Raw genomic sequence first — 21493 nt, forward strand, 5'->3', positions numbered from 1 at the left:
TCGGAGCTTTTTAGGAGGATTCAAAAGCAAAATGTGCAGCACGTAGGAGGTGAGCAGTGTGGACAGAAATAGGAAATGACAGGCAATGTAAAATTGCAGAAGTTAAAAATATTTAATTGAATTTTTGTGATTTAAATGATCTGTCACTGAATGCTGAGGCCTGGACTTTGGTACAGAAAAAAATATTTCAGATAGAAATGAAAGCTGATCTCTTTTTTAGGACAAGGACCAGCACACCGGTCCAGTAAAGAGATGCCTTATGCTTAAAATCCCAAAGGGCGTGGGCTGCTTTTTTTGTTTCGTTTTGATGTCTTTTCCCTATTATCTTAGAAACTAAAAAAAAAAAGAAAAAAAGAATAGGAAAAAAAAGAAAAAAAAAAGGCAGCTAGAAAGTTCTTCTTAAGGTAGTATTTTAAAATACCTGCTGTTCTTTTTTTCAGAACAGCCATAGAAGCACTACAGATGACTCAATTTTTTCCAACTTTGGAACACTTAATTTCTAAAGTGTTTTCTTTGTCTTTATGTTTTCTTATATTTAAAAAATACTGAAATTGTGTTTCTAGCCTGTTTCTTTAAACTTTGCAATGACTAATTTTCTCAGCTGTATCTGCTTCATAACTTGTACTTTCCCCAAAGGAGTGTTAATGTGAGACCTTTAGATACTCAATTTGTTTATTTCATTGTCTAAAACAACATTCTAGATTTCTAGAACCCTGGATACAGCTGTTTTATTACACCTGTGCATTGCAATCCTGTAGCTCTGGTTGTAAATTCTCTCTTTCAGGAACATAATGTGTTGCACCGATGCAGAAACCCACCTGTGATCTTTGCAAGCACAATTTTTTAATATCCCTTAATCCCAGCATGGTGGGAAGACTAACTTCCAAAGAGAAAGCAGCATTGGCTATGCCATGAAGATGGCCAAGAATTTCCCATGCATGCCAGAACCTCTTAGCTGAGAGACTCAAAGAAAACAACTGTATTAATGTTTGAGTTCAAACAAGGAACAGGCTTTGGATGTGAATCCAAATGTGTTAAGTTATTACTTACCATGCTTGGAGTCACACCGTGGAGGAGTTTTGGCCTGTGTTAACTGAAATGAAATCCAAGGTGTGCTCCAGCCATAAGGAAATGTTCACTCTGTTGACCACAATCAAAACCTTCAAAATTCAAATACTGTGGACACATGTCATGTTCTCAGCACCAAATGATTAAAATTCTACAAATTTGAATTGTAGGATTCTATAAATCTGTCCTGTTGCACAGCACTACTTTTCAATGTAGGTATATCCTGCCAGATCTCTGTTTCTGGCTGATCTGTTTACTTACTACTGAAGGAGGAATGAACACAGTAGGCTTGATTCCTTTCTCCAAATCATATTTGATTCAAACTAACCTTTTTTCAGGTGGCCCATTAATAGTAGATCATAGTCTGTGCACCCCTGACTGCCTGAATACTGCGGTAGAAGTTTAACAGCAGAACCTCATCTCGTCCTTTGGGATTTAACCTCATCACAACTGCTTAGCACTTAGGGTAAGAAGAAGAGAGAAAATTGTTTAAAATTAACCTCATTTAAAATACATGAAGTCATCTTTATAGTGATGTAAAGAAAACAAAAGGGAGTCAGTGCTACAGATTTTTACTGTTATTCATTGAAAATTTTTTGTCTCCTGTTGACACTTGGCCAAGTGGCAAAGTGGTGCTGTGATAAATTAGTCCCTTAATGGATTTATTAGGAGACTAACCAAATGTTCGAGGTGGACTTTATTAACACAACTTCAATGCTTGGGCCCCTTGGCAATAAGAAAATAATATAAATATTATTTTGTTACCAAGTTTTCTTTCACTTTGCAAGCACAGGGAAAGCATTCTTCAGAAAAAGTGCTTGCTTTCTGGTAGCCTTTTCAGTGATTTTTCATGAACTCTGTCACACAAAGGGTGAAGCAGTTTAATATATTTCTAGTTCCTAATTCAAGTACTGCATATAGCAATATTTTCACTAGTAATCCGTAGCACCTTGCTGTAAAAAATGGACTCCAGTTCTACTTAAAAGATGTCCTGAGGCTGGGACACAGCATGAGACTGTAATTATTTGGGACCTCTGTCTCCCCACTAACTCTTCCTGGTGTGAGAGGTACCAGTTCTTCCCCTTTGTGTTTTCTGGTAATGGCAAAAACTCCTTTTTGTTTTGCTTAAAGGAAAACAAGGAAATAAACAAACAAAACCAGACCCACCCTCCTTGATGTACCTGGGGGAGAAAAAGGTATTTTGCTGTTGCAGCCTGTTTTCAAATGGGAAGCCTATGAAGGGAAGAGATAATATGTGTCTTTCTGAAGAACAGCTTGGGCCATGCACTCTCAGGGAACACACTTGGAGTGTAGGGCAGGATGGGCTGGAAGAACCTACATGAGGACCCTGCAGCTTATGCTCTCTGTGGAAATACGTTGTTGGCAGGAATACACTTGTTAACAGACTTTAAAAAATCTTCTTTTCCTTTCCAGATGAATTTTTACTACTAATAGTTATATAATATATTTTAATTGTGTCCTAATAAGATTTTGTGTCTAAAGGAGGTGCAGAGTAGAAGAAAGGGCATAATTTCATTTCAAAGTCTTTGGCCTGTTGAAGATCCTGTCCCAACACTGCAAAGTCCCCTCTATGTCCCCAGCCCTGAAGGAGGAAGATGATCCTTAAAGAAAGTACCTCCTTTTTTTCCATCGTTGTCTGTGCATTCTTTGCACATGGTATAGGGAAACTTAGGTCTGCAGCTTTTGTCCTAGCTCTTGTATATATCCAATAATAGTTGCTTATATTCTAGAAAAGAGAAGAGTGTGTAAAAGACCTTTCATTGCAATAGCAACAGTCTTTCCATTTCAGTTTGTGTTTTCTGGATCCTCAAACCACCAAGCAAGACAAGACTTTTGTACCCAGAGGACAGAATGGACCACAGAAGTTATTTTTGTCTTAAGCAGTAAGTAGAAGTGAAAACACTTTGCTTATCCTGCTAACATAGGACTTGGGTTTGTGTCAGCAGAGCAGGACTGAAGGTCACTGTACAGTACCGTGGGAACTCATATGAAAACTATGAGAACTTCTTTCAAATGCTGGCATCCAGACCTTGTGCGAACCTGATGCTGAGCTCCCTTGCACTGGGAGAGCTGTGTTTGGACCTGTGATGATTTACGTGTGCTGCCTTTAGCTTTCTGCCTGAGCTGGTTGCCCTTTCAGTCTTTGAGTGAGAATGTGTATAAGCAGCTAAAAGATGAGGGTACCCCTGTACCCTCAAAGTTACAGGGGTCAGAGGGATGTACTGCTGCCTGTAGTGGGGGCTTGTGCTAGAAAGTTTTTGTAAGAATTTCTCGCCCAACTTGACCCACAATTGTCAGTTCCACTTCTCCTGTTTGAGGTTGTCTTCCCAAAGGCACATAGAGATAACTCTGCATGGCTGAACCAAAGTCCCAGCTCAGCCAGCACACACAGTGTTTGGCACTGAAGGTGTCTGGAAACTTGCAGAAAGCAGAACAGGACTCAGAAAATTATGACATGAGTCTGGTATTGAGTTACTTATGATGATACATTTAGATGTGTCAGAACACATTTATATGTGTGCCATCTGACAATATCCTTTTGACCTTTCTGCTTTTGTGGCCCATTTTCAAGCTTCTCCCTGTAACCAGAAGGGTCAGGAATATAAAGTGATATAAAGTGTGTTTGTTGGGATTTTTGGAGGTTGTTTTGTTGTTTTTTGGTTTTTTTCCCTGGCTTTGCTTTTTAAACTTAGTTTAAATTGGTAGTAATGTTTTGGTGTCTTCAGACAATAACAATTCTAAAGTTTTAAGATAAAGCCCCATGATTAAAATCTATGAGCTGGCAACACCAAAAATTGGATACAAATGTTGTAATTTAGTCTTATTTTAGATAAAATTTATATGGGTGTCAAATATAATTCTTGTGTCTGTAATCATGGTTCCTCTTAATTTGCTGCTTAGCACGTGATTATCCCAGTAATTCCTGGGCTTTAATATCTGTAATAAAATAATGTTTGCTTTGTCTTTTCTGAGATGTTCATTGGCTCCAGTAAGTGTGGCCAAAGTTTTCTCCAAAGCACAGAAAAGCAGCTCTATCAGTGGAGATTTTGTACTTAAGTAGTAGACAGTAGTTAGAATTTAAAATTACTGATTTTCAGGGTGAATTATTATTTGAAGATTTATGTTTAGAGCTGTACATTCAGTGTTTATATCTGATGCCAAGTTGCAGGAAAATACTCCTGACAGTGTTTTCCTTGTGCCCTGTACTGACTGATTGAAATTTACAGCTGACCTCCCTGACAATAATTCTGTCAGAGGATCAGTCCTTCAGGCAAATTGCCAGCTCAGACATGAAAGTCAGAAATGGAAGAACGCAGAAAGCCTTTTCCTTTAAAACTGTAGAGATGTAAATTTTCCCTGACAAAGCTGGCATTGTGGGCTTCTTTTGCAGCTTTCTCCTTTGTTATTTTTCTTCCAGCTGAGGAGGAAAAAATGATATTTTTCTTCTCCCAGAGCATGTCCAATCATACTAAAATGCAGTTGTACTAAATGCCAAGGACTCATTACTGTTGTTGAAAATTTGTCTCTCTAATGGAAATTTGTGGCCTCTGAGAAAGTTTCAGTTAGTTCCCAATTCCAGGTATCAAAATTACTTCAAAACATCAAAATAGAAGAGTTTCATTATGAATTAATCTAAGGGAAAGATTATTTTCATTGAAGGGTTTTACTGGTAGGTCATTGCCCTTAAGAGCTTTATGGCTATCAAGTACAATGTACTGTAGAAAGTGTCATTGATTCAATAAGACACACTTTTTTATTAACAAATTGATACATGGGGCAATTTCACAGGCATTATGTTGCTGAAGGTGCTGTTTTTTAAGCTGGAAAATACATTCAGCCATGTAAGTATGTTCTGCCTTATGATTCACTTTTAGTGCAATTAACAATTTACTTCTCTACCCTTGCTCTCTACTGACTGTTGCTGTGTCCTGTAGAATAACTACTGTGTATCAAAGATCAAGAAGATGAATCCAGAATTTACTGAATAATTAACACACAGATTTCATAGGTAAAGTGCCTTGGAAACCCCAGGGATGAAAAGTACTATGGAGAAGTACTACTCTGACAGTTAGGGTGAATTTATGTTGAACGCAGACATGATCTCAGTTCAATTCCTGCTTCTTTTGGACCCTTCCCAAGTAGTTACAGGTAATTTATTTAGACTCAGGTCTTTGTGTCTGGTCCCTGTAATAGACCACTGCCCTCATGAATGTGTTCTTCACAGAAGCAGTCAGGAAGATGAAATAAGATCCCTTATAGCCAAGAAGCTAACAGAAAACTCCCCCAAGCAAGAAGCAGCAGATGATGCACTCAAATTTATTTTTCTTTTTTGCCAAAAAACAAGACATTATACACACATATATATGTACATGGAACTAAGAATTTATTATTAGGCCAGTGGATGCTTTAAAAACCCAATCAAAATACACCAAACATTCATTATTAGTCCAGTTGCAGGAATACTGACACTCATTGTCCATATTGATTGAAAAAGTTAAAAAAAATGCTTCTTTAACACACTTACATAAGAAAAGCCTACAAATATGGATCTTTTTCCTTGGGTGTCATGCTTATCCTTCCACTGTATCTTGACCAATGCAGGCTGACAACTTCCTGCCTTCTGGAGTGGAGGGGCAGAATGTGTTGTGATAAAGTGCCAGCATCCTGCTGTCCTCAGCAGGAGGAGAGTGATACTCATGGTGGGGCTTTCTTCTCCTCAGCAGTTTCCTTCTCCTGATCTGCCAACTGCAGCCTAGCAGTGGGCCCCAGCCACACACAAATGGCTATGGTTTGTCAGGCAGTGGCTGGGGGAGAGGGGCTTTGTGTGTGTCACCTCCACCCCAGCAGGGCTACCCCCAGGGCTGAAGCTGGAGCAGGGGAGGCAGCAGTCACCAGCCCCAGAACCAGGCTTAAACCAGCAACACTCTGATCAGGGTCTCCTTCTTTCTCTCTATTTTATGTTATTCTCTAGTTAGCTTTTTGCTAGTAGACTTGGTACTGAGCCGCAGATTTGTGATTAATTCAGGTTTTGCAGATCTAAGCTTATACTTCTGGCCAGTCTCTTGTTTGGTAGCAGCAATGTTTATTTCATTGTCCTACTTAAATACTGTCAAGATTTGCTTGAAAAGCACAAGCACTGCTTAGGTAGTTAACAATATATGACAAGTGATATCCATAACATAAAAACTAAAGATCATGTTTCTAACATGAACAGTTCAGTTCCTGTCACCCCCAAAATAAAAGTTGCTTACAGGTAGTGATCATGTCCTTTGTCTAGGGAAAACTTCAGTGGAATACAAAACTCATCAGGAGCTTTCATTTGACAGCTGGGTGCATTACAGGGAGCCAGGCTGGACAGGAGGCCACTGAAATAGCTGTAGAGCCTCAAAGCCTCACCTGTGCTTGCAGCAGGTCTCACACGAGGGAAAGGCTCTGGTTATCTTTGAGCTTTGCTGTCACAGTGCAGGAAGGTGGGATACAAAGATGCTGCTAAGAACACTGGGCCTGATGAGAAGCACTGGCCAGTGCTGCCCCTGAGGGTCCAACTCCAGGGACATTATCAGATGCTCCAAAGGCACTCCTGCCAACAAGTGTTATCACCTGAGCTTACCCTTCTACTTATTTCCTACAATAGGATTGACACAGCCCTTTATACCATGTTAACATTCAAAATTCTCTCTTTGCCCTTTCTAGCCTAAGAAAAAAACCCTTTGTTCTATGTATAGGGTGTGTTTTCTCCTATCCTCAAGATTTTGAATGTAACAATATGCATCTTAAATTGCCTTTCCTGGAAACTTCACTGACTTGGAAACTGTGTTTTGAAGAGAGGTGCTTAATTAGTTTCTTCCAAATTAGGAAAAACAGATAATTTAAAGGTTTGTCTGCTTCATGGCAGAGAAAGACCTAACTAGGTTTCCTCCTTCATATATTCAATGTTGCATATAAGGCACTCATCCAGGATGCAGAAGACTTGGTTCTACTTTCTCAAGGAAAAGGATTTCAATTCCATCTCTTCTCAGTCCCATCTCCTTGGAGAATGTCTCACTGCTGAACTGTTGGGGGATGAGAAAAGGAATTCAATTTTCTGCCCTAGAAGTTCTGACACTGACATAAAGTACTCGAATCCTTGTGCCTCCTAGTGGATCCTACCTGCTTTTCACAGCTCCCTGTATATGGGAGAAGGCCTAGCTTTGACTTCTGCACCTGAATGGGTAATATGTTTATAGAACATTCATCATGAAATTAATAGAGACAGCTATAGACACATAAAGAGGTAGTTATTTTTAGTATGCTTATTAGAAATATGTAATAAACATCAGAAATCACAAACCTGAATCAATGGAAATCAGTCCCAGGTGTGTATATATGTGTATATATATATATGGTGTGTAAAAGAACCTCCATCCATTTTTCTTGATCTACATGATACTAATTTCATAAATTACATGTATTCTGGTATCAACAGTTTTCTGTGACCAAATAAAAAGGGATTAAACTGAAAACAGATAATTTAAATTATTGATTTCTCTTCATTGTTAATCTTGCTAGAGCAGATTAATGACTTTGATAACTGGTAGAATGTTCAGAGCCCTGGAATTCTGTGTTTTGGGTGGAAAAAAATACACTGATGGATATAAAAAAAAATGAGCGAAACCTGAACAATCAAATGAGATTTAATAACAAAATTTACTCATTTTCCTGTGCAAATAGTTATATTGATTTTTACAAGACTACTATGAAATGAAACTAGTAATTGTAGCTGTCAATTTCTAGAGGATTAATCTCTTCCTGCAACAGAGAACTGTCCTTTCTCCTCCTGTGTTATGCAGTTAAATAACATCCATTTCTAATGGGTTGTTTTTTCTGCAAAGAATTATTTCTGACTTACTTGTACATTTATAGTAAGGGTAGGTTTAGATGAGATACTGGGAAGAAATTCTTTACTGGGAGGGTGGTAGGGCACTAGAACAGGTTGCCCAAAGAAGTTGTGGATGCCTCATCCCTGGAAGTGTTCAAGGCCAGGTTGGATGGGGCTTTGAGCAACCTGATCCTAGTGGAAGGTGTCCCTGCCTATGGCAGGGGGTTAGGACGAGATGATCTGTAAGATCCCTTCCCACCCAAAGCATTCTGTTGTATTCTGTTCACAGTGCTGATGCTCTGGGCTTACAGACTGACGGTCTGTCCTAGCTTCTTAAGATAGCACCATGACAGATGTCTGAGCTCTGTAAGAGTGTCCTCTTGTAAATGCTATTTCTGTCCCTTGTTGCTTACAGCTATTCCATAACTGTATCTCATGTGCTTTTGAACTTCTATTGTTAAAGAAAAGAGAAACAAATGAACCAGACAACTACAAACCCTGATGTCTGGCTTCGACAGTGTGCCACACTTCAGGAGTAATTCTGATGAAAACAGTAATTGAAAAGTTGGAGGTGAAAAGGGGTAAAATCCAAAATGAGGTAGATTAAGCTGCACTGGCAGCAGCAGGGGTTGTGGTGGGGCCCCTGTGAGGAGAGGCTGGGGCTGCTGGGTATGACTGAGCCTGCAGCTGAGATGCTGGTGCCTTAGGGAAAGGCAAGGGCAAAAAGAAAGGGCAAAAAGTGCCCCAGGGAAAGGAGGAGGGAACATGAGGTCGGAGGAAGAGGAGATGCTCCATGGCAGAGCAGTTATCCAGGCTGCAGTCCATGAGGTATCCTCTTGCCAAAGCAGATGGATATGGCCTAAAGCAGCTGCAACCCATGCAGAGCCCACACTGGAGCAGAGAACTGACAGGGAAGGAGTAGCTAAGAGAAGCTGTTAGGCTCTGACCCCAAACATCATTCCCCATCCCCCTGTGTGGCTCAGGGTGAAGGAAAGGTGGAAAAGTTGAGAGGGAAGGAAGTAACTAGATTTGGAGTCAGTCTGGGAATGGGGGGCATGGGGGTTAGAGGAAGGGTGTTGTTTTAATGTCCTGTTTTTCACCCTGTCCTGCTGACTCGAGGGGAAGCAAGAGGATGAGTGGCTGGGTGGAGGTTTGGCTGTTAGCCAAGGCTAATCCACCACACAGATTAATCTCATACCTTCCTTTAACAGTACTTTCTTACCTTCAGTAGCTGGAGTCAGAACTTGCTGTCCTGGAAAAGCTCTGTTAATCTCACGTCTCCATCAGTTTGTTGTGACTGTTTGTGGAAATCCAGTTTGAATTCTGAGCAGCAAGGGAAGTAGTTACTGAGACTTTTTTTCATAGAATCATAGGAGGGCTGAAGTTGGGAGGGACCTCTGGAGGTCATCTGGTCCAACATCTCTGCTCAAGCAGCGTCCCCTAGAGCTGCTTGCCCAGAACTGTATGTAGCCAGCTTTTGAATATCTCCAAATATGAGGAGATGCCACAACCTCAGTGGGCAGCCTGATTGGTCACTCTTATGGGAGAATTTTTTCTTTATATCCAGGCAGTACCTCCTGTGTTTCAGTTTGTGCCTATTGCCTCTGGTCCTGTCTCTGGGCACCATAGAAAAGAGCCTGGCTCATCTTCTGTACCCCCTCCCTCCAGGCATTCATATACATGGATGAGATTCCCTGCTGAGGCTCCTCTTCTCCAGGCTGAACATGCACAGCTCTGTGCTTTTCCTCACAGAAGAGATGCTCTGGTCCCTTCATCATCTTTTCAACCCTTTTCTGGACTTTCCATTATGTCTCTCATGTGCAGGGCAGCCCACAACTGGACATAGTATCTCAGCTGTTGTCTCACCTGTGCTGAGTGGAGTGGAAGGATCACCTCCAAGGACCTGCTGGTAGCACTCCTAATGCCGCTCAGACGCCACCAGCCTTCATTGCCGCAAGGGCACATTGCTGGCTTGTGTTCAGTAAGGTGTCCACCATGCCCTCCAAATCCTTTTCTGCAAGGTGGTTTTCCTGCTGGTGGTTCCCCAGCATACACTGGTACCTGGGATTGTTTCATCCTGGCTGGAGGATTTTGTATCTCCCTTTGTTCCTCATGTGGTGACCTCTGTCAGCCCATTTCTCCAGCCTGTTGAGGTCCTTCTGGATGGCAGCACAAACGTTCAGCACTTCTTTTACGGAAAGAAAGAGGATCAAAGCTGTTGGAGCATTCAAAGTAGGCAGTTTTCACTGGAGAGGGAACTCTCTGCTAGCCACAGATGGCACAAATCCCATTTGAAGTTCAGTTAGGTAAGGTTTAGAATGTTTTGTTACAAGTTTGTTTTGCCTTTGAAGTAATAAAGTAGTTTTTGTTCGTGCTGGTTATCAAAAGAATAAAATGTTCATCTGGCAAAGGGTCTCTATCACAATTTGCCCAATTGAGTCAGGGAGCTTAAATGAGAAACTCAAGTCTTTACAGAAGTGCAACCAGGAAAAATGTAGACCTGAGAACCACACCCAAAGTGAGTTGCAGACTAAGTATGATGAAGCATAAGTCACCTTGTCTTCTAGAATAAGCTGGCAACTTTAGTTAAAGACAAATAAAACCAATATATTTGTGTTTTATTTTGTAAGAATTGTTTGCCTATGGGAAATTGCAAAGGGAATATTGACATGGCAACAAATTAATGTGTTCACCAGCTTGGTGAAGACAATTTCCATAATTAATCAGATAATTCTTAATTTAACACATTTGGTAGACAAATTAAAATGAAAAACGATACAAAATAAGGTGGTTTAAAAGAGTTTTTCTATTATTAGTGCTCCTGGACATTGTGAATTCTTTCTGCTAGAACATGTCAAAGTAAACTAGGGAGCCAGATCTAGACACTGAGCAGTAAATTAGGTACTTGATTCCTGTGGTGTTTGCAATAACTTTATTCTGCCCTGTCAGTGACAAATCCATCTGTTGTAACCAATGTTGCATGAGCCCTGTCTAATCCCATCCTAGTTGGAACACACCAGAAAAGAGTCTCTAATCCGAAGGAGCATCCTTGGTCTTGTAAGTAAATCTGCATAGCTAAAGGAGCTACAGGGTGGTGACAGATTGGCTGTGGAGGCAGCTCTGAGGGGCTGGACAGTGTAGAGGTGACTTGATCCAATCAAGATCCTTGTTTAGGAAATTGCATGCTGCCTTAGAGAGGTGGAATGCTTTCAGGATGGACAAGGACTCTGAAGTAGATAACTCCACTGACAAAGGTAAATTAGAACAATAAACAGTCATGGTCTGTACTGATTTTGTTTTCAGAGGCAATCTCTAGGTAGTTTAGCTGAGCCCTTGGTTGATGTCAACAGGATGCTTGCAAAGAATAATCATTTCAGCTTTAACATATGTAGACTGGAGTTTCACGTAGTGCGTTAGAAATATGCGGAAGAAACTGAATAAAGATAATTATGGTGGTGAAAGTAGTATCATAGATCTATACATTAGGAGTGATATTTCTGGACTTACGAGACAATTCAGAAATGATCTGCTGAAGATTAAGTGGGGGAATTTATATCTTCATAATATTCTCTAGTATATGATCTCTATCTCTTAGGCTAGGTATATTACAACCTTGTTTTACATCATTTTTTAAATTGGATCACTGCTTGCACTAGAGTTCTAGAATTTACTTGTTCAGAGTCTAGTAGAATGGTGTGAGACGGCCAAAGCAGAATGGCATTAATTTAAAAAAATGGTCCTTGAGTCTCTTGTACTCTCCTTTAGCATGGGAACATATAAACCGGCAGAGGTAAATTTGTTATTACATGTTGTGGGCCAAATTAGAAAGGTCAGGTTCAAAGGTTGCAGTGTAAATGAATCAGATTCTGCAGGAGTAGAAAAGAAATAAAAGTAATAGCAGGTCAGTCTCCCTTGAACCCATTTGTACTCACCTCTCTTTTAAGCTTGGTGAAGCTGGGTTTTAATGAACCATGCACTCTGGTTTTAAAACACTAATGTAAACTCTTCCAGGTTGGATTAGCAGAGCCAGCAAGGTATTAATTTTTAAATGGGATGTTCTGTGTGAAGGAGCTTTCTGCCAAAGTGTATCTTAAAGTCCTACTTAAGATGGAAATCTAAACAAGGTGCTAAAGGAAAAAATGAAATAGAATTGTCAGCTAAATTTTACTAGACAAGATTATAAAATCAAGACTATAATATTACATTAAAGTGGAGTTCTACTCTAAGAATTACTAATAAAACACTAAAGCATTTATTAGGCTCAATTATGCATATCTGAAACCATTTTGTGGAGCTCTTCACTGAACCATAGTTTTTAAATGAATAAGAACGAACAGATGCATTAACTCCCTTGTCCACTTCCTGAGACTTTATTCCACCATTAGGTTTGCTAAACTGAAGTCTTCTATGTTTATTCTACAAGCCTCCTCTCAGAGGATGGATTCGGAGTTGGATATGGTCGTCTCTCAGTCTGCACAAGGGGTGAGACAGCAACAGCAGTGTCAGCGTGACACACATGGGCTGTCCTCATGCTTTGTCTCATGCACGCTTGGTTTGTCACACGCTGTTTGCTCTGAGTCATTGTCGAGTTTAGGAAATGGATGGCTGTTTAAAACTAATTTGAAATTTAATGGCCACCATGACAGGGATTAACCCTAAAGAAACTGGTATATTCTTGAGTATACAGAGGATCATATTTAGGAAGGGATTCAGAGTTTCGACAGAAGATTAAATTTTCCCCATGCATAGGCAATTGCATCTCTCAGTTTAAGTCACAAGTTTGCCTTTGTTTTAATTGTGATAAAGAATTTTCTTGTTGGTTCTTTTATGAAGATCACTATGTCCAATTCAGTTTAAAAATTCCTTAACAGTTTTTCATTTGTAGCCATCTGTCAGTGGTCTGGTAATGCATAATGACTATTTTCGGTTCTCAAGCATTAATACATTACTCTGAAGTATCTTTCTCCTAAGCCATATAAGTCATTATAATTTACCCTACATCCATTATGCTTTAATTACCTTATCATCTGTGCAGATTATGGTTCGGTATTAAAAATAAAAGGGAGATTCACAATGTTTGTCAGAAGCAAGTGCCCTTTTTGCATCTTCACCTGCTGTTTATGTTTGCTCCAAATTAGGCTGAGGTTCATAATTGGAAAAATGAAAGAGGTTGTGTGAATGGAAAATCAATTTGGTGCACAGGAACACATGGCACAAAGAATGGTTTCTTATGAGATATTTGTGGGTTTTGCCTTTTTATGTGCCTGTAATTATTTATGCTAATTATAACTAAAATATCTCACCCTTACATGAACATGAGGCTGGCAATTAGACATGACCTCCAAACCCAGAAGCTTGTAAGAAACAAGTTAGAGTTAGAATGCTGCATCCAGGTCTGCATTTGTCCTGGAACAAAGGCAGTGTTCTCACTCCACTCAGAAGCACAGTTTCAATTTAGAGCAAAGGAATTGGCTCTTCTTGTTATCTATCCTGTTATATCATCAGAGGACTTGTTTAAAACTCCTTTTGGATTGAATTTAAGCCAGTTCCTTAGCTGGATAAATTGCCTTGTTTCTGAATCCAGCTGGGCTATGTTCACGCACCAACTGAAGGTCTTGATGGGTTATGAGCAATTGAAAGTATCTGATTACCTAAAATGCAGGATGACGACCCCTCTGTGGTATGGAACGGAGACCCCTGTTGTTTGGGAGCCCTTCTCTCTCGCTTCTGGATGGCAGACTTCCCTGTTTCCTCATTTCCCAGTTCCCACTCTTTGCTTGGGAAGGCATCTCACCCTGAGAATTTAGGCTGTGTCCCTATTTGGTCTAAGAGTCAAGACCAAGAGCATTTTAATGCAAGGTCCGAGCAAAATTCCTGCCATGTAAATTTGAATAATGCATAAAAATATGCTCTAAAGACCTTAAAGACCTAGAAATAAACAACACACTTTTGAGACAATGTTATTATAGGAGATAATATAAAATCTGGTCTTTAGTTGGAGGCCTCCAGGGCCAGATGTGGAAAAATGTCTGCCCCACATAGGGCGAATACAGTTTTATAAGTTTGACAGATTAGCATAATTAACAAGAATTCCCAATTACAAGCACAAGTAATGAGATAATTCCCCCTCTTGGTTCCACCTATTCTGGAGTCCCCCGTTCTTGCTACTAGCTATACTAGCTGTACTTTGTTTATAAGAAAGTATCTCGAGAAGCTGGTTTTAACCTTGGTTCCCAGAGGAGGGAAGATAAGATAGGAGCCTTTGGAATGTGTTTTGTCTTTCTGCCTATCAGGGTAGGAAAAGTAATGTAGTTAGCTAGGAGCTATATAACTATGCAACAGTAATCTACAGAGCTATGAATATATATGAAGGGAATATAAAAGCAAAAATAATTTTGGCATCACAACCGAGTAACCAAGAAGACTCTTCAGAGGAATATTCTTTACTACTTTATTTAGAAAATTAAGGCAATGAAAGTAACTAAGGTAACACAGATCAAACTTTTTTTTTTATTTTGCTTTGGGCAGTGGCACCAAAATTATGGTGTGTTATTCAGGGTAACGCTTTATTTGTGTGGCTCCATCAGTTGTTTTCACTCAATTTTCGCTGATGGGGTGGAGATGCAAAAGAAATATCAAGTAATATCAAGAAGCTAAATTATTCTTTTCCCCGCAACATGTGGAAGCAGCCTTTGACCTCCCAAGTCCTACACTTAAGGGGATGGATAGGTGTTAATTTTAAATTCTTGCCCATTTCACATGCAGTTCACTTCATACTATGACAGTAACTGCTTTACAGCACATGCCCACTGTGTCCTTGCTCACCACATTGTCCTGTCTTTACCGTTCTAATCCTGTGTGTTTTGACTGTTAGTCTGTTTGTTGTTTTTTACTTTTTCTCTCACATGAGTTTGATGTATCTTGATGCAAATGTGAGACAGGAAGGCCACAATCATATCATTTCAGACAGATACTTTGTCAAACAAGGACATGTGGCACATTGTCTGTGGCAAGGGACTGAGGCAGGCCTGTGACATGAAGCTATTGGCACCAATTGTGATTGCCAATGGAATATTTTGGAGAAGAGTTGTTGGGGTCCCTCCCCCCTGCCATGTGGTCCTGGGAGAGGGGCCCTGGGGTGAGGCATGGGGTTTCCCTACTCCCCGGTCAACCTTGTTCCCCATTGGTTGTTTTGCATTCCCCTGCGCGGGCAAGGACCCTCAGGTCCTGTGATTGCGGCAGTTCCTCGGCAGAGCCCCGGCCATGCAGCTGGAGAAATAAACATCTCTCTGAAACATCTATCAAGAATCGGTCCTTATATTTCTTTTCAACAAACCTCATTGATTGATACGCGTGTTGCAACATCCCCATTGCAACATATGGTAGAGAATTGCGAGCAGAACGATCCCCGATCCCTAAGGACAGCGACTGATTTGTGAGTAAACTCTGGATTTCTCTTCCTGTTTTCATTTTGCTGTTCCATCTCTAAACTATGGAGGAACCGTGGAAAGACTCTTGGCTCTCAGAGCCGCATATGGACATTTATCTTAAACTTGAAAAGATTCTTGAACAATGATTTGTAAATTTTTGCTTAATTCAAGCTCAAAAGGAACTGAAACACTTCCTTTCATGGTTGTTTAAGAACTTTTTCTACGTTTCTTGGGACTTGATTCTTACCAAAGACTTTTGGAAGACCGTTTGGACACAGTTAATTTCTGAGTCAAAATATATGCCGATGGAAGAATATTTTCGTGAATATTATTTAATTACTGAGACTGTTGAACAATGTCAGCTGTGTCCTGGCGAAGGGAAGCCTGCCTCAGGGACCATGCGATTGCGCCCATGTGCACCAAGTGCTCTGCGTGCAGGCGGAGCGACGCGAACTGCAGTGTCGGCAGCAGAGCGGGGCACGGCGGGAGCGGTGCGACCCAGCGGTGCCCGCCTGGCCCCACGCAGCATGTGATGGAGCGAGCCCCATGAGAGGATTGACATGCGGGCGGCGGCTGGTGGCGGTGGCGGTGGAGCGGAGCCGGGCCTAGCCGAAACGCGCGCTGGAGCGGGGCGCAGGGGGGTCATCGCTTGGGGGCCTGGCCGAGACATGGGTGCGGCGCCAGGCAGCAGCAGCACAGCTGAGAGCAGAGGTGGCGGTGCACGCGAGCAGAGCGGCCCGGCCCATGCAGCCCTGAATGCGGCCCCGGGAAGAGCACGCAGGCACGAGCAGCCCCGACTGCCCCGGCAGCCCTCGCAGTTCCAATGTGAGAGCGAGTGAAAGCAAAAGAGAAAGCAAAAACGCAGCGAGACAGAAAACAGCAGCCACTCGGAAAAAGGAAAAAATCATCGTAGCTAAGGTTTTACGAATAGTAAAATGGTATAATGTTAAATAAAATTATGGCTTTATAACAAGATGTGACAACAAGGAAGACATATTCATTCATAGAACTGCTATTAAAAAGAGTAACCCTGAAAAATACATCCCAAGTTTAGGAGATGGAGAAGTAGTAGAGTTCAAAATTGTGCAAGGTAGAAAAGGGTTACAAGCAGCAGAGGTCACTGGGCCTGGTGGTGTTTTTGTGAAAGGCACTATATACGCTAAAAATTGTAGTCATGTTAGACAATATCCACGTTATAAACGGTCCCTACAGTCTCCCTTTCCTAATCCCACCTTTCCCTTTTACCCTATATTCTATTACCCCCAGTGTATTCCCAATCCGTTTTTTCACCCATGGTTTCCCTCACAAAACCACGCCTTGGCCAATTGTTTCCCCAGAAATCCCTTTCCAATGCTGAGTGGGGGATGAAGAGGGGAAGGGAAGAATTTAATTATTGTTGTTTAGAGTTCCAACAGGTACAAGTTGAAGAAACCCTCTCCTGCCTCAGTTTCCCCACAAAGCATGCTCAGAGAATCCTGTCTCCCTCCTGTCAGCCTTAAGATGTTCCAGAGAATCTGTTTGGATGTTTAAAGGCTCAGGAGGGTGGCTTGTTTTGTTTTGAAACTGTTCTTGTTTTGTTTATACAGTTGTTTTCAATGTTAAGTTTTACATCTCTTTTTGTTAAAAATAAACGGGTGAAATGTTGGGACCCTCCCCCTGCCATGTGGTCCTGGGAGAGGGGCCCTTTTGGGGGGAGACACGGGGTTTCCCTGCCCCTGGTCAGCCTCGTTCCCCATTGGTTGGTTTGTATTCCCCTGTGCGGGCAGGGACCTTCCAGTCCCATGATTGCGGCAGTTCCTCGGCAGAGCCCTGGCCATGCAGCTGGAGAAATAAACATCTCTGAAACATCTATCAAGAATCTGTCCTTGTATTTCTTTTCCACGAACCTCGTTGATTGATACGTGTGTTGCAACATCCCCATTGCAACAAAGAGTAGACTTGCTTGTAGAGTTTGTGACAAATCCTGCAGATGTGCATAACGGCATATTTCTGATAACATTCTTGGATTCAATGCTGTTACTCTCATAAAATAATAGGCAGATTTATAAGTACCTCAAGGTCTGAGGACCATGTTGCATGGATGAAACAGTTCCTTTGACTGTAATGATTGAAAAAGCTTCATAATCAAAATAAATCATACTTGATAGCCTTTGCCAGACCACCTAGAATGCTTCATATTGTCATGTAAAATTGAATTTCTCTTGTAAAGTTACATGGTGAGGAGAAGTATCATATGATAGGTCAGTAGCTGGAGTTATGCACTAACTTCACACCTGCTGTGCTACTCAGTGTCTTAGTTCTTCAGTTACAGAAAAGCACAAATGTATTTGCTTAATTAAAGGTTGAAGTTTGTACATACTATGGTAATGAGACATAAATATTCTTAAAATCAGGCATTCCCACCCCACTATTCAAGGTTATGTGTAGAGAGTAACCTGAAGTACAGTAAAGGGAAATCCAAATTGGCACTGCAAGAGCCAGCTGGGCTCTAGAAACCCTGTATCTCTTTTTTGCACAATGCATGTCCAAGCTGATTCTGCCGGTTGATTTGGATAAAGTGTCAGATGGCATATTCTATCTTCAGATCTTGGTTAGATGTCCATATTATATATAAATTGTACCAGATAGGATGGCAGCCTTTTTCTTCCTTGGTGCAGGGATCTTTGCATTACCCTTCACAGATGAAAGCAAGTGAAATGTTTTTTATGTCTATGCATTGAGTAGTGTTAGCCTGGTCTGGATTACAAAGGAATATATTCCAATTTCTTTTAAAATGAAGAAAGATTTCCTGAAAGATCCTTCTAGTTTTATCCTATCATATACATCTGACTTTGATTCAAATTATTTTGGAAGTATTAATGAGGTATGATGATGTGGGTGATATTGAATATTAAAAACACATATTTATATTTTTTCTTGGATTATAAGTCTCTGTTGGATATTGGATCCTGCAGGTACACTTTAGGTGAGGGACCTGTTACTAAGTGCCAGTTTTAAAGAAGGTAGACTTTAAGGAGTACTATAATAAACAGATCCAAAAAGGACTGTAAGAGACTGAGTAATGTACTTAAGAACAGTAAATAAATGGTCTTTTTTACTTTGCAATCATTTGGTGTGGCATCTTATATTTTTTTGCACATTGCATAATTTTTTTTGCACTCATACTTTGCATCTGTTGGCAGTATCATAAACATATAATTAATATAAACTAAAATTCATGGTATTCCATGGTAGGCCTAAAAGACCATTTCCTGAGGACAAATGAGTAAAAAGAAAAGACAAGTTTATGACTAGTTGCTTGGAAAGATTAAATTAATTATAAAGAATGGAAACATAACTGTTCTGAACCTGACTTACACATAGCTCTATCTCTTCCTATAAAGATAAATAACCACAAAAACCCCTCCACAAACATCCCTTTTAAAATCTTCACCAGTATCAAGAATTTGCCTCAGCAATGACTTTGTGAGACTGAGTGCCCTAAACACTTTTGAAAACAGTATGCTGGAGATAATAAATGAGTGAGTCAGTGCTTTGGCACGCTCCTGAAAATGTGAACAGTTGGGACCCCAGCTATCAGCAACAGATGGGGAGTGTTCAGGCTTTGAATGTTCAGTAGGAGACCACAGTAATTCTGTAAGCATGCCAAGGAAAACATCAAGTTGTAAGAAATAATTATTAGATTTGTGGTCTTCTAGGCTCTTCAAGCCTTAAACTTGATATTCAGTGCTTTCCTTCATGTCCACCTGATTATTGGGCCTTCATGATCTTTTCTTATGAAAAGCAGTGGCAAAAAAAAAATGAGAAGTACCTCTCAATTTCCTACATCCTTTAAAAATGTCAACTTACATCGTCTTGTTTGGAGATTGGCTGAGGATGTTTCATGTGGGAGTTGCAAAGTGTATGGACAGTTTATTATTGACAATATTAGAATCATTTTACATGGCTGGCGATACTTTTCTCACAGCACAGTTTATGCATGTCACCAGCAGTTTCATTTATATTTCACCCATTTTTACCAAGCTGTGTGCTGAACATCCCGTCTCTCTATTGGGCCACAAGAATGGGTAACAATGTGGAAAAGACTGCAGAGATTTTGATGTTCTACTGACACTTAGCTTTCTATCACCATGCCAACCTAAGAGACTAAATACTTAGGCCATTTTCCAGGGATGACCAAGGCACACTTGACAGCCAGCCAGGTAGGGACCATACTGTGCTCATGCTAGCGACTTGGAGAAAGCATCAGTCAGGGAGGAGAGGCTGAGATGATACTTCTGACACCTTTTGGTCAAGACTTGTGATTCAATGTTGCATGTGGCTACAATACTGAATCCTTATTTTCCCTTAGATAATCATTTTGCAGCATCCAGGACAGGATTTTATGGGCACTATTATGTTTTCTGTGTGTAGACCTTGCCCCTGAGCCATCAACCACCGAATCAACCATTTCAAGGCTTCATTAGCCCTGGAGGTGTAACTAGAAGTCTAACTTGTTCAAAACATAAACAGCTATGACAGGTGCAGCTCACACTTGAAGTAGAGCCTTGCAGTGCTACTTATTACAAGGCTACCCAAACTGTTTGGTGGATTCAAGATGATTGCAAGATATCAGTTTTCACTAACAGAACACACACTGTATGTGAGTAGTCAACTGGAGATGAAAAAGGCAGGATTCAGCCCAAATTATTGGAAACCTAATCAGTACAGCTAAAAAAGTTTAAAATGCAATTTATCTAACCAAATTCAGATGTATAAGTGATTTGAACTAAACCTGAGTCACCACTGACTCTACTGGATAGATCTTCCTTGACCATAGTATACTTCCTTGGACACCTCGTATACTTGTAGACCCTGTTGTGTACACATCTAAAGGTAGGTGTTTTAGTCTGAAGTCTAATCACACTTTGCCTTTCTGGGTCATATTCTGACATTGAGTACGGAGAGCAGAGCAGAGATTAACCTTTACACTTCTTAAGGTAGAACTATTTTTCTTAAGCTTATTTTTCAGTTTCAGGTTTAGAATATCTTGTGTCCTGTGAAATTCCATATGTTTTGTAAAGACATCTCCTTTAGAGGGCACCATAAGAAGACCAAGCAAAAGTAGTATTTCTGACTAATTGTTAAACTCTGTGTGTTTGTATTCTTTAACTTAAATTGGAAAATTCTGAATTTAAGCTTAACTATTAGAGCAAGCAATCATTCATTTCAACTTGTGAAATTAACAGCAAAAATAAGCCTGTATTTGAGAGACGTATATGTATGCAGAGCTAAATCTGTATCTATGTATAATTAGGCATAGCTTTCTAATAGCTAATCATTGTTATTTTTCCAGGTTGTATTTTGGAAAAATATATTAGACTTAATTGTTGCAATATAAAGAACAATAACTTCTCTATGAGTCTCATCAGTTTGTTGGTTAAGTGCTCCAAATGTCAGAAATCCATATGAACTCAGCTCCAAAATCTACCATAACACACTGTGGTGAGCACTCTGTGGGCATCCAACATGTCTGTCCCAAAACCCTGGGACCGGCTAGTGCTCACTGAGAGTGACTTAGCTGAGCGGTGAATTCTGGATATTGTGCTCCCCTTGTGATGGGCAGAGGGAGCACTACAAGCTCTGTCTGCCTCCCTGGCTTAGTCCCTCCCTGCAGAGACATGCGCAGAGAGATGAGATAGTTTTGAAGAGCATGTGATAAATAGTCATGACAGCAGTCAAAGGAAGGAAGATATTTTTAACTTTTGCTCAGGCACACAGCTTAAGCAATCTTGTGCAAGATAACGGAGAAAATCTGAGGTGGAACAGGAAAATGACTTTTGATACCCTGAGTCACAGCTCAAGACCTTGCCAAGAACATGCTTTCCCTTCAGGGAAAGTTTCCTCTTTTTCCATAAGAATACTTGTCCTGTAAAAGTAGGATGATGTCAGTTCCCTGTTGCTTTTTAATATTCCTGCTATTATGCTACTGCTGGTCAGACAAAGCATATCAGATAAATAAAACCACCTCCGCATGTCAGTAATGTACTCTTTTATTAATCATACTGAAGGTAATTATTTTAAATGAAATCTGAGGTGGTGCATTTTTCTAGATTTTCAAGTGTGTGAAAAAAAA

At 40.4% G+C, this 21493-nt stretch overlaps 1 long non-coding RNA gene across 1 annotated transcript; it reads right to left on the minus strand.

The window, feature by feature from the left end:
- Nucleotides 1-5392: 5392 nt before the first annotated feature.
- On the minus strand, nucleotides 5393-10777 carry LOC109144658. Its single transcript, XR_002045538.3, has 2 exons — nucleotides 9171-10777; nucleotides 5393-7142 (listed from the first exon to the last, which is right to left on the minus strand). It is a non-coding gene; the product is annotated as an uncharacterized LOC109144658 (long non-coding RNA).
- Nucleotides 10778-21493: the final 10716 nt, after the last annotated feature.

The sequence above is a fragment of the Corvus cornix genome, chromosome 3 (assembly GCF_000738735.6).
Source record: "Corvus cornix cornix isolate S_Up_H32 chromosome 3, ASM73873v5, whole genome shotgun sequence".
Lineage (NCBI taxonomy): Eukaryota > Metazoa > Chordata > Aves > Passeriformes > Corvidae > Corvus > Corvus cornix.